The following is a 13,543-nucleotide window of genomic DNA, read 5'->3' as shown; positions in this document are numbered from 1 at the left end:
AACATCACCTCTTTTGTGTCTGGGATTTTTCCAAGCCAGTATAAAAGCTGAACTGTATGTAGGCTGAATCAAAGTTGTTGCTTATAAAACAAAAAAATACAGAAACTGTTGTAAAATATAACAAAAACACTTTTGCTCAACAGTTGCTAAAAGTCATATACAAATGTAGAACTACCTCAGTCCTCACACCTATCACTCACCCCATATTCTTCTGTCTGTTCTTTCCTGTGTTAAGTCTGGCCTGAGTGGCAGAGGTGCTGGAGAGAGGTCATTGCGGATACACTGGCCAGCAGAAACACTATTGTACGCTTCAGAGCTTTTCCCATTAACACAATGGAAAAATCCCATGCACTGTGTGTTGTTACTATCATTGCCATTGTAAATGCATGGCCTTCCCAATGTGCGACCATGCTCCCTCTCTGCTCCTGAGGTACGCCTGCCTGTATATTACAGATTTATATGCTGTCTCCTTACATCCATGGCTGAGCTTGAAATATCTGGAGCTTAACTCGTGCCAACACAATTGCTTTAGATTCATAAATATTCTGGACGTTTCCATCGTGGCGGCGGTGGTGGATTACATTCACGTTGGACTGAGAAAAAGAACACTCAATTTACTTTAATAACTAAATGTTTTGAAGAAAATACAGCCGTGACAAATTCCCAAGGACGAAGACCAGACAGTGAGGGAGTATAGGAGGCTCATGCAGGATCCATTTGACGTCAGCCGATATCAAAGGTCCAGGATGAATAATCACCGGAGCTCAGCCAATAACAGAATGATTGATTGGCCCAGAGCCGCACACTGTCTGAGATAACATTGTTCAAAGTGTCCAAACACAATGTCAACACAGTGTCTCCCTCGTGGGCCCCGTTCTTCCTCCATACCCAGAAAGTCTCTGTTGACCCTTGACCTTTCAGCATACCCAGCTGCAAAATGCAATCTTCCATGCATTCTGTGACCCTGAGGGTTGGCAACAGTGGCAAATGGTGGCAGATGCTTTCCACTGTAGGTTATTGGAGGTCACTATCAACAAACCCTCAAAAACAAGGCAGGAAATTAACTTATTAAACAGGCCTAGAGGTTGTGCTATTTGAAAGCACATCAAAATCTGTAATAACGTTGTTACTGCTGTGCTCATATCTCACACAGAAGAGGCCATTGACATTCCTTGAGGCCACTGACTGAAGCGGAGGTCAATAGCTTTGGTTCCTACTTTTTTGAGCATCAAATCACAACAAATCGGCTCTGTCTAGTTACTGTCAGTCAGGTGAAAAGGGATTTTCTTCCCCCTCAGTGTCCAGCTGCATTGCGGCTCTCCCAGAGGTAGTTAGTCATGACAAAGTCTTCTAACCACAAAAGCACATGGTTTCAGTTTAGCCCTTGCTACCATTCAACAAGGGCTCTCATCCGGTCGCTCTCTCTGCATGATCACACCACTCGTATACGACATACCATGACCCAAAAGCTGCGTAATGGGAAGCAGAGAGCCTTAACCACCACCACCCCAAATCTGGGCACCCAGAAGGAAATGTCAGCCACATCCCTGGGTAAATGCTTGTAATATTTCTAATGACTCTGCCTGTACGAGCAAAAGGGCTCTGCTGAAAGATCTGAAAGCTGATTCAAAGCTTCTAAATCTGGGCAAATTGTTTCACAGAGGTGGTAGCGGTACAGGGAGTCAGCTGGTCAACTGGTTAGCTGGTCGTTTGCCTGGCCTGCTGGCTGTTGTGGTGAAAGGGAACAGACACCTGGCAAGATGGTGCAAGAGTGTAGTCATTCAGAGCGTGTGTGTGTGAGTGTGTGTGTGTGTGAGTGTGTATGTGTGTGTGTGTGAGTGTGTTTATGTGTAAGCCAAGCCCTTATTACCTCAGTGTGGGTGGGTGTGAGGTGGTCTGTGTATGTGTCTGTGCGTGCTAAGTCCTTATTACCTTAGTGTATGCGTAATGTAACCAAAGTACTTATTACCCTGGCATGGCAGTGTGTGTGAGTATATGTGTGTGTGTGTGCGTGCGCATGTGTTTGTCCCTATCAGCTTCTTCCTCCATACCAAATGATACTCCCTGAGCACTAGTTAGCATGTTAAGGAACAAAACACGGCGGGACCCTGCCAGGACTGCCACAAACATTAAGAACAAGCATTATTTACCATGATACAACTGTCATGATACTCACACAGACATGATATACTTGATTTTTAATCCATCAGTATGTAATTTGATAAAACTAAGAAACTGCATTGCATTTATCATATTTAACAGCAGATTGTCTCTCCTCTAATTTCCTGTGTATAATACACAGACTTCACTGCCAACAGCTTTTCACCGGAACTGCTTTCTTCCAGGAAACAGTCCCTATGAAAACTGTTGAAAGTATATTTTGTGGATTATCCAGACTAATCTGGATATTGTTTCTGGAAAAAAAATGTAGTTGTGCAGCATTTGAAATGTTTTATATTGTGAGACCCACAAGCATATACTTCCATTAAACCCAATAGCACTGAGGCAAAGGCAAAAATCTCAAACACTGGATTTCTCTAAATACAGCTAATAAGAACAGAAACTTACCCATGGCTGGATACCACTGGGAGTATGTAAGGTAATATGTTTTGGGTGAAGCAGCCCTTTAATATCAATCTCATAATGTCTTTGGTAAAAAAAAAAAAGCATAAGAACTTTTACTCTCCTGTAGTAATGTTCAAAGAGGCAGCATTACACTGCACTAAAACCTATAGAAACAATGATAAATAAATGATAAAATGTACAGAAAAAGTGAGAGTTGACTGCACTTTTTTCTAGAACTAAAGACTTTCTGGAAACAGTTGCTGCAGTTAAAATTCCATCTTTCATGTCTGTGCAAGTGCAGTACAGTTACATGTTCATGTACACATGACTGCCTTTACTGCATTTTTTTTGCAATAAACATATTGCTTAGATGAGTACCCGAACACATAAAAGTCTAGCCAGGAATGAAACACTCACCCTACAGTTTCACAGTTGTCTCGGCCTCCACTAGACTTGAGGCAGACAAAGCAGGGCAACATTAGTTTTTTTTTGCCTCAGGGCTCTGACTTGTCCATGCACTTACGCACGATTACATCATCAATATTTGGGGCAACAAGTGAAACTAGCGCTGCCAGGCTGCTACTCATAATATGTCGACTACATATGAGTCACAACACACTACGCTGCCATAGATACAGGTGGATTCTTTGACACATAATCACTGTAGTATTTTGTCTGGTATTGGCGGAAGTAGGAACTCTAACCAATAATCACAGACTGACTGCAGATGACTTTCAGCAAACTTGTGTTGTTTCTAATGTTGAGTCAAGTTTTATTTTACTTGAATGTATTGAATTGAATAACTTGAGGGTTTCAAAACCTGTGGATATTAGTTTATCTGCTGTTACTTTTTTAGAGTTTTGAGCAAGAGTTGTATTTTTCTGTGTTGTTATATCTTTCTACTGTATCTATCCAGCCTAGATGCAACACAAAATCAAAGGATGAGGACTGAATGAGGACTGCAGCTGGTCATGTGGGTTTAAATATGAGGTTTGGAATAATAGTTTAGCACGCTACTCTCACTTTCTACTCATGTGTGCTGTCACATCCGACTGGCAGACCAAGAGAAAGGCAAGATCCCTGGCAGAGAAGGTAATTTGGTAAAGCGGATATGTAATTCAAGAACGCTTACCCATGCACAGACAAGCCTGCACAGTATGCACATGGCAGCAGGGATGAATGCATGCAGTTGTGCAGCCGCACGTACACACACACACACACACACATACACACACAAACACATGACTGTACCCAGTGAGCATTTGACAGACAGCAACACGCAGGAGGTGGCCAAGTTCAACCACTTTCCAATCCTCACTGACATTTACATGACACACAGGTTGACGTTAACCCAAACAAGCACACATTTTTTCACAATATGATAGCATGACTCCCTAAGAAAACATTAAAGCCGATTTGGAAAATGTTTGGAGCTGATATCATATTGGTATTTAGTCACTGATTTTACAAAGCAATGCAGGCAGCAAGAATTAAAAACATATCTTAATCATTTGGTGCTATATTTAAATGGGTGCAGCCCTCATAAAAATATATTCAATGTTCACTAAACGTGCATGCTTGCATATGTGCACAGATGCAGAGAAAGTTATGAATGTGTAGACTCTTTTTTTCCACTCTTAAGCTGCCCCACCCTTCTTTATGGGACAGATATACACACACAGGGAAACAGTCGCGCTGCCAGCACCTACCCACACACCAGCCCATAACCACCAGTCAGCCGCTTCATGCATGCCGCTGATACAAACAGACAACACAAAACGCTCTGCCAAGAAGCAATCAGTCAGAAAGAGTGCCTCAGTGATTTGTTATGAGCAGGTGCTATGAAGAAAATTGACAGGCAATGTTTTATCAAGACAGACTGAATTTACTGTGGGTAAATTGATAGCAGACATAATGAAACAATAAAAATGTCTGCAGCACCAGCCGGGACAAGGTACTCTGTAGTTGTATGTATGTGTGGGTACACGCGTGTGCATGTGTGCACATGGGGTGTGTGTGTGTGTGTGTGTTAGAAGAGATCCATTGCTCTCCATTCACCAAACCCCAACATTGCATACTCTCATTCATGCCCTATTGTTTTCTTAACTGATAAGGAAGTACTTGAGCTGTTTGCAAACCGTGCGTCAACAATGGGAAAGGACAATAGAGCTATTCAAAAGCCAAGGAAAAGGAGAACAGGGTAATAAGAGAAATAGAGAGACAGGGAGAAGAACAAGAGCGTGTGTCTGAGGTGTGTGTGTGTGTGCGTGTGTGCATGTGGTTTGTGGGGACAGAGAATGGCTGCTGTTCAAACAAACAAACTTAGCTAATTTTCAGCATTGTTGCATTATTTCATGTCTCCCTGCTGCAACTCATCATAGGGTGTTTAGTGACTTTGCCCAGTGCTCTATATATTCCTCTACCCCTCCCACCGCGCACACACACACACGGGTCTGTCACCCATGGCGATGTGAGTGATCTCTGTATGGACGCTGCTGAGCAGCTCAAGGGGGCATCTGGACTTTTTCCCCTCTCAGTCGCTGAAATGTAAACACCCCAGTTGCCTGGATTTGCCAAATGAGCACCTGGTATTTCAAAGTGGCCTCCTGGCTGTGACTTTTTTTTTTTCCCTCAAGTTGGGGTGGGAGGCAAGGCTGTTCTGCATTATGTAGATGTACACACGGGCTTGCTTGCATGCACATTCGGTGTTGTTCACTAGAAATGTATAGAGGGAGTGGAGACACGGGGTGAGACAGGCCAGCAGGCCCACACACGCACATGTACACACACTGACACAAGTACTTTAACTAAAGGAAAAAAGCATGCTTAGGTGCATGAACAGTGTGAACTCACCCACACACATACACCCCACACTCTGTCATTCTCTCACCTGGCCTTGTGTTTAGTCTATACGCTGTGTAATGGTATACGGTAGGATTACTGTGACCCTCTGAGGTGCTGCAGTACAGCGGTGTGGTGTTCGTCAAGACTGTCTGTCCTCGTCCCCGTGGGCTGCTGCGACTTGTCATGGGAACAGTTAGCTACACAGAGCTAAGCCAGGTCCCAAAACCTTTACTCTGTTAATCCGAGAAAAAAAAATTGGGGTCATCACACAGAATATCCATTGTGAGCAATAAAAATAGAAATCTCTAAAGTTCCACTCATCTTCACAGTTTAAAAAAAAAGGTTTTCTGTTACCTGGATAAGGAAAAAGAGACTTTATTCATCCAATTTATGTTTTTTTTTCCTAACACAAAAGAACAAACTTCAAAGCAGATAACCGCTCACTGGAGGATGAGGTATCCAAACATTCACAAAAGTAAAATGGGTAAGATCACACTGAATCCAAGACTGTCAATTGGAGAAAAAAAAACCCCTCTATTTTCTCAGCTAATTTACAGTATAAAATCAAACAAAAATTGCTTAGAAGAAGAAGTATCAAACAGACTTTGGCTCATAGGGCTTCATCAGGGTGTAACAATGGATATCAAAAGTACAGCTGGACTGAGTTAGAAATTGCAACTATCAGCAATGATCAATGGATTCATATGGTAATTATTCCACACATGATAAAATCCACAGCAACACAGTAAACCTAATGAAAGAAAAGGAGAAAAAGATAGCAATGTGTTCAGTTAACAATTAATGTATTTGTTAACAGTACTTTGAAAGTTGTCAGTTCTTGTTAAATGTTATTATTTTTCAGAATTAATTTGTGTGAATTAATGTTTTTTCATAGTTGCTTGTGACAGTTCATATCTTTTGGTAAAACTGCATATTTCCTGTAGTGTGACGAACACTCCTGCTGTTCTAATATTGTTAACAAGGCTAGACAGAAGATAAAATGTGTGCAGTTGCTTCATAATTTTTTGGGGGACTTCTGCATCCACCTGCACCATGAAGGAGTATGCACTCCTCTGTGGTATAATTGCTCACTGAGTTGTTTACAGTGAAACTTGCCAAGCCAACTCTTGGCCAGATCTTATTTTGAAATAAATAGCATGTCTGGAAATTTATTATTCTTGTTCTTTTTTTTTTTCTTTTTTTTTTGCCAAAACCGACTGAAAAAGGCTGCAAATGAGAATGGCTATAAACAGCCACAGTGCAGTCTAAGAAAACAAGAGAAAGGATATCATTTCACACACCCACAGTGCCTCACAAAATGTAATCATTCTTATGACAAAAATGCGGCCTGCCAGAAAAAAATAGATATACAGACAACATCTCCATTTGGCCCGGGGAGCCTCTTACTCATCCTCCCCCCTTAACCTCTTCCTAAAATGGAAACTGTTGTCTTGTTGCTTTCGCTGATGTGATTTGTGGCCTGTTGCTTTTGGGGCTGATTCACATTCATGTGATAACAGACTATGTCATGCCACTGCATGCCTCAACACTGACAGTGTAAGGCCAACACTGGCTGTCTGTCATCAGCGCACATTGACACAACAAAGCCTACACCCACCTACACTGACTGAGGTATCGTGGGTAAAGAGTGTCTCCTTTGAGCTCCCAAACACATTCCATTTCACTTAATCACCAGAATCACCTGTTTGGTAGATAAGTGAGAATCTGAGTTGTGTGTATTATTTATGTGTGTATGCATAGATGGTGACAACGGTTTGTGTTTACTCGACTGGATAAATGAGTACAGTACTTGAGCGAGCATGTGTGTGTAAGAATCTGTTTTGTGGGAAGTGTTTGGTGTGTGAAAGTGTACATCAAAGTGTGTTTTTAAGTCTGCACATGCATGTGCGCATTGTTGTATGCGGGTCTGGACGTATGTGAGTGTTCCCGCACGTCTTAGCGAACAAATCAGGCACACTTCTCCTCTCATGCTTTCAGGAAAGTTTTCACAAGGGACTGTGATACCCTCCTTTACCCACTCCAGCACAAAAGTGGTGTTCTGCCTTTGTAGCAAATCCCTGTTTTCTCAACTGGCTGCATCCACTGGGGAAACAGAACACATTCTACAGACAAGCATGAGAAACACTCTGACAAAACAGACTACAAACAGTGAGCATGGGCACAGAAGTGCTGATAACGTCAGTCTCTCTCTTTTTTTCATCTCTTTTTCCCCTGTCTCTATCCAGCACTATCTGTCATTGTTTGTCATTTTGTCTTGGGCGTTTTCTGCTGCTGTGTGTGAATGTTCAGAAGTTTCCCATGGGTGCTGATGGGGAAAAAAAAACAGATCCTGGCAACATTTTATATAGACTTCCCTAGGTTGCAGGACCTTGAGCCTTTCTCCCTCCCTAACAGGAGCCCACCTTTGCCTTTCATTACCTCTCTTTGTCTTCCTCTCCTTCTCCTTTTGCCCTTCTTTTTCTTCTTTTTCATCAAAACTTTAGCAAAACGGGAGCTCTGCGGTCTCCTCCTATGCGCTGGGGGCAAAGGTGCTCTAGATTAAAAAGAACCTCGCAAATTGAATTCACACTTGATGAAACAAACAGATTTGCATGTGTCTATCCGCCTGAGACGGGGTGGCCAGCTCCAGGCAAAGAACTGTCCCACCTCCGAAACAGTGTAATGCGCTCAACTAATTAATGGGCTGTTATTGGAGAAATGTGTCACAGAGTTTGAGGTGAGGCGATGTAGAGCGATGCGACCCCAGTCCAATAAAGGTCGAGGTCCTCACTAATAGGATAGAACCGGGTCATTTCTAAACCCTAATGAAAGTTTCCAACCTAAATCTGGCAGAGCAGAACTTCCAAGAGCACTCTGTGTTACCTTTTGTTTCAGTCTACCTCTTTCACATCTCACAAAGCAAAGACTGACATGGGTCCTGTTGGGCTTCTCATCAGGCTTCCATTGTCATTTCTTTGTCTTATGGTGGCAATATATAAAGTATTCAGGCTGCTTTGAAGCCATATTGTGGTGACAGCTGTGCATTTGAGTTGACAGCTGAGTCTATTATCCCCTTCCTTTTTCCATCAAAGGACGTGTTTCCTCACATTACATCAACTTAGAAATTACAGTGATAGTGTGTTAAAATTCTTTGCGTGTCCGTTTATGTGATGCATTATCCTCATTTGTTGCCCTTTGGTCCCAGCTGGTTGTGCTGTTTCGTGATAGCTATTTCTGTAACAGTTCAGGCCCACACACCACTACAGCGGGACCTTTTCACCTAGTGTTTTGTTGGCCTTTACGACCCGCCTCCCTGCTGCCAACAGAGGTCACTGGGGAGATGGGTCGGGCATCGGCGACCACAGATAAACCCTCCCCTCTCTTCCTGGGCATGATGGGGTGGCTCATGGGACCAGTGCGGGCAGACAGACTGACGCGTTTCCCCTCCCTCTCTGTCCCTTCAGCTATTTACCAGACGGAGGTCCCATCCAAGCAGGAATTTCACACCCTATTGAAAATGTGGCTTCTGTCAGCTGCCGCTCCGGCACCCATTAACAGGGACTCATCCTTCCTTCCGTCTCTTTCCTCTGTGTCTCTCCAAGCTTCATGTTAATCCTTCAAGGGGGTCTTGCCTTGTATGTTGTTAAAAGGCAGGATCCGGACTTGAAAATCAAGGATCAATGGTTGGTCAGGGATGTGTGGCTAAGGTGTGGCTTTGTTTTTAAGATGCTCTGTTGATTTAGTGGGGGGCAGGAATTTGTTGAGAGTGTTAAAAATAAACGAAATGAGAAGTTGTGTGAGCTTTCTTAAAGGAAATAAACTTTTGCAGCCCTTGGTTGTAGGGAATGGGATGGTGGGCGTGTGGCTAATGTCCGGGAAAACATTTGGACAGCTTGTTTATCAACCACTTGTGAAACAGGTTTCATTTTTAACACTGACTTTACAATCCAGGTTGAGGCTGTAATTTATCTAGTAAGGCTATTCACAGCTAACCAATATATCATGAAGGTGTTAGCCACTCAATTTTTGTACTTCTAAAATTGCCTGAAATGTACCAGCAAGGGTATCTTTTCCCAGAAGGAGAGATTAATGATGAAACATTCATTTAGTCCATTAATCCAGGTTTCCCAGATAGTTTTTGTACCCGAGATTCAAATTGGTCAACCATTCAGTCAGATACACTCAGGTTTAACCACAATGAATAAGGAAGATGGTAGAAATCTTCAGATTTACTCTCACATGGTACAGCTACGTGTGCAATAGGAATTGCATATGAGGAATCACAAATGCAGAGATGAAAATGTCACAGTGAAAAGGTAATCGGTTTATGATAAGTGCTGCTGTCAATATGATAAGGCCAATAAGTCCAGAAACCCCGACCCCCCACCACACCCTAAGAGGGTGGGGGTCATGAATCCAGAGAACAACAACATCAACTATGACAAAAGGGGAATGATTATTTGGAGCTAGGATTTTTTATTTTTCACAACAGATTGACAACTAAACACCTCAAATGTGAATGCAAGTTTCTCTTCTATATCTCCTTTAAACACATATAACCTGTATTCTATAGAGGCCATTCACCGGAAACTGTCTGTATCTGTTTGTCAATGCAATACAAAACATGCCATACCTAAATAATCCCACCTCCATGATTGTTATTCTAAAGGAGGGCAACCTGGATTCCTTTTGACTAAGACTGTCATAAAATGTCTCTCATCACACATAAGTGTTCCTTCCTGAAAGGGAAAGGTCACATCCTCTCCTGCAATGAGACGTGTGCTGCAGGGAAGAGAAGTGTTGCTTTCTCCTCCCTTGTGTGTTTATGTGTTGGTGTAAACACCAAGACTGAGAAGATTAAAGGTAGGCTGTGCATATTTATTTTAAATTTCACCTAGCAATCCATGGTATGCAGTGTGATCGATAGACAAGTCAAGGTAAGCTTTTTTCCAGGTGCGTTTCTTTTAGTTTGTGATGGAAAATTTTTCAAAGTTTCCAATAGCAAATCAGAAGTGCAGAAATAATCTGGCTTGTATAAAATACACAGAGAACATTCCACCGCTGCACCACTTTTTATACTGTCAACACTGTCGGTTTATGAGTTGAAATGTATGTTAAAATGAGGTATCCCTGTATACTGTTTATTTTCATTGCAAGGTTATTCTAGAGGAGGCAGGTAACATTTACATATAAATATCAATTGACCCTCACAGACAAAACTAAAAGGCCTCTTTTGTCAAGGGAAGAGATACAAGACAAGATGAAGAGACTTTAAAAAAAAAAAAAGAGAAAGAGAAGCTAATGGAAATGAGAGAGTAAGGCCAGGCACTGCCCATTGTGTCCAGTATACAAACAAAACCTGACCTGCTTATGAGGTGTACATGATTTTATTAAATTATTTTTAATACACCTTGGCAAAAGTCAAGTGAGGAATCACAGAGAAAGGGACAGTTTCTTTCTTTCGATGTTAAAGGAGGAGGTGGTGGAGGTTCCCTTAGATAAGCAGGGGATCAGTCATCTGAGAATAGACATAGATAACAGATTTTTGTTTGTCTTTGTTGATTTGTGGCAGTAATCTTTCCAAACCCTAACCCTATTAATCCACAGATAAGAAATTTGTTTGTGGAATCTTAATACTTGATTGAGCTTCGTTATATGTTGTGCTTGAAAACCAACGTTTAACTCTTTGCTCCACCACAAGTTTGAGCCTCAAACATTTTAGTTATTATGTTGTTGGTTCTTAAGAACATGCTGCTTTTTCCTATCATATGTGACAGTAAACAGCCTATTTTCTGAAACACTCCTCTAATGTTTGGAGAATGTTCTGGTTCAGCTATAATGATAAATATCTATTAGGAGAGTGATGATACATTCAACTCAAGATTTTAACACCATCTTTAAAAAACGTGATGTAACTGGTAAGATTCTTTTATTTGACTGAAAGTCACATAATGCAACGCAATGCAGGTTATAATTTATATTAATTATCATTTTGGTTACTTTTCCCCAAATATTTGTTGTTGGTTCTCCAGGACGTGGTGATAGTCAACTCATTTTATGAAACAACCCTCTGTTTGTTAAATGTTCTGGTTCAGCTCTAATTTTAATATTTATCTGTGTTTTCATGGTTAAAGTATTGATGAGGAATAGGTAGTAGTGTATTGATCATTTTTCTTTGTATGTTTCTCTTTGATTTCCTCCAGGTGTCACCACTTTGTCCACGACATAGTCCACGATTGCAGAGACGTTGTCCACGGGTAGAGAGACATTGTTGAGAACGAGGGAGACATTGTCCATGATCAGAGATATGGTCCATGTCAAGAGTGGTTCCCCAAATCGACAGCATCGTCAGTGATCAGAGAGACTTTGTGCATAATCTCAGAGACATTTTCCGCGATAACAGAGAGGTCGTCCACGATCAGAGGGATGTCGTCATCGTTATCGTCTCGTCATCGTCATTGTCTTTGTACAATACAAAAGTTCTTTGAGACCAGGACAGAGGCCTCCAGGTAATTCACAAACAGCTTTACATCAACTGTCCAACACAAAGCACTTAGATTAAATTGTCTATGTTCAGTATTCAGTATATCAGAAAAGCGTAATAACAGAAGTAATCTGCAATACAAAAATAATGTATGAGTAATCTATATTTTATAGAAGTAATGTAAAAGTAAGTAGCATAATCAGAAATAAGATGTAGTATTCAATCAATCTGTTACTAGATGCAACAGTAAAGATTTTCTGTAGATTTAGAAGTAATATGTAATAAGAAAAATAATATGTAATGGTAAAATCTAAATTAGAAGGTAACAGTCAAATTAATCCGTAATATAAAAGCTAGGCAGAAGTAATAGTAATCCAAAATAGAAGTAAAGAAGTAACAGAAAAAAAAGAATAGAAGTAAAGATGTCATGTTATAGTAAAGCATCAAAAATGTCAAAAAATGTCATTATATAGTAAGGCATAGAAATGTTTTGTTAAATTTTCTGGTTCAGCTATAATGTTGAATATTTACCTGTGTTTTCATGGTTTAACTGTTGATGAAGAATAGGTAGTAGTGTATTGATTATTTTCCTTTTTATGTTTCCCTTTGATTTCCTCCAGGTGTCATCCATGACATTGTCCACGATCGCAGAGACATTGCTGAGGATGAAGGAGACATCATCCACGATGAGAGACACAGTCCATGATTGCAGAGACCTACTCAACAATAGGTGGAGACTGGGGTCACCGATTTGACAGCATCACCCGTGATCAGAGAAACATTTTTGATGATCTCAGAGACGTCATCCATAATCTCAGAGATATCGTCCATAATCTCAGAGATATAAATAAACTTCAAGTGGTCAAACATCTGTCATTATCTTTGCTGTGGTTTGTTAAATGTTATCTATAAGAGAATCAATAAAGTTTTGTAGCTTAACTTTTGAGCTGAGTTTCACTGCTTTCTAATATTACAAAAATTATTTTGTAATGCAGAAATGCCAAATATTCTCTACTTGCAGCTTGCAGTTAAAATGTATAATTGAGGCTAAAACCTATAATCTCTGGCTAAAAGTCATAACCCTAACCCTAACCTCTGGCTAAAAGTTGTAACCCTAACCCTAATCCGTTGCTAAAAGCCATAACTCTAACCCTAACCTGTGGCTAAAAGAGGCTAAAAGCTGTAACCCTAACCCTAACCTCTGGCTAAAAGCCATAACCCTAACCCTAACCTGTGGCTAAAAGAGGCTAAAAGCTGTAACCCTAACCCTCACTTCTGGCTAAAAGCCATAACCCTAACCTCTGGCTAAAAGTTGTAACCCTAACCCTAATCCGTGGCTAAAAGCCGTAAACCCTAACCCTAACCTCTGGCTAAAAATTGTAACCCTAACCCTAATCCATGGCTAAAAGCCATAACCCTAACCCTAACCTGTGGCTGAAAGAGGCTAAAAGCTGTAACCCTAACCCTAACCTCTGGCTAAAAGCCATAACCCTAACCCTAACCTCTGGCTAAAAGTTGTAACCCTAACCCTAACCTCTGGCTGCAAGTAGCTAAAAGACGTAACCCTAACCCTAACCTCTGGCTAAAAGCCATAACCCTAACCCTAACCTCTGGCTAAAAGAGGCTAAAAGCTGTAACCCTAACCCTAAC

General features: G+C 41.1%; 1 long non-coding RNA gene across 2 annotated transcripts in view; it reads left to right on the top strand.

Moving 5' to 3' along the window:
- Window positions 1–12,816, top strand: part of LOC108881230 (uncharacterized) — a 94,265-nt gene extending 81,449 nt beyond the window's left edge. For both annotated transcript variants that reach the window (XR_001960598.2, XR_007814874.1), the window contains 2 exons: window positions 11,613–11,918; window positions 12,514–12,816. This is a non-coding gene — a long non-coding RNA (uncharacterized LOC108881230). The remainder of the gene's footprint in view (window positions 1–11,612; window positions 11,919–12,513) is intronic.
- The last annotated feature ends 727 nt before the right edge of the window (window positions 12,817–13,543 follow it).

The sequence above is a fragment of the Lates calcarifer genome, linkage group LG17 (genome assembly GCF_001640805.2).
Source record: "Lates calcarifer isolate ASB-BC8 linkage group LG17, TLL_Latcal_v3, whole genome shotgun sequence".
Taxonomy (NCBI): domain Eukaryota; kingdom Metazoa; phylum Chordata; class Actinopteri; family Centropomidae; genus Lates; species Lates calcarifer.
This window is presented reverse-complemented; position numbering and strand designations above follow the sequence as displayed.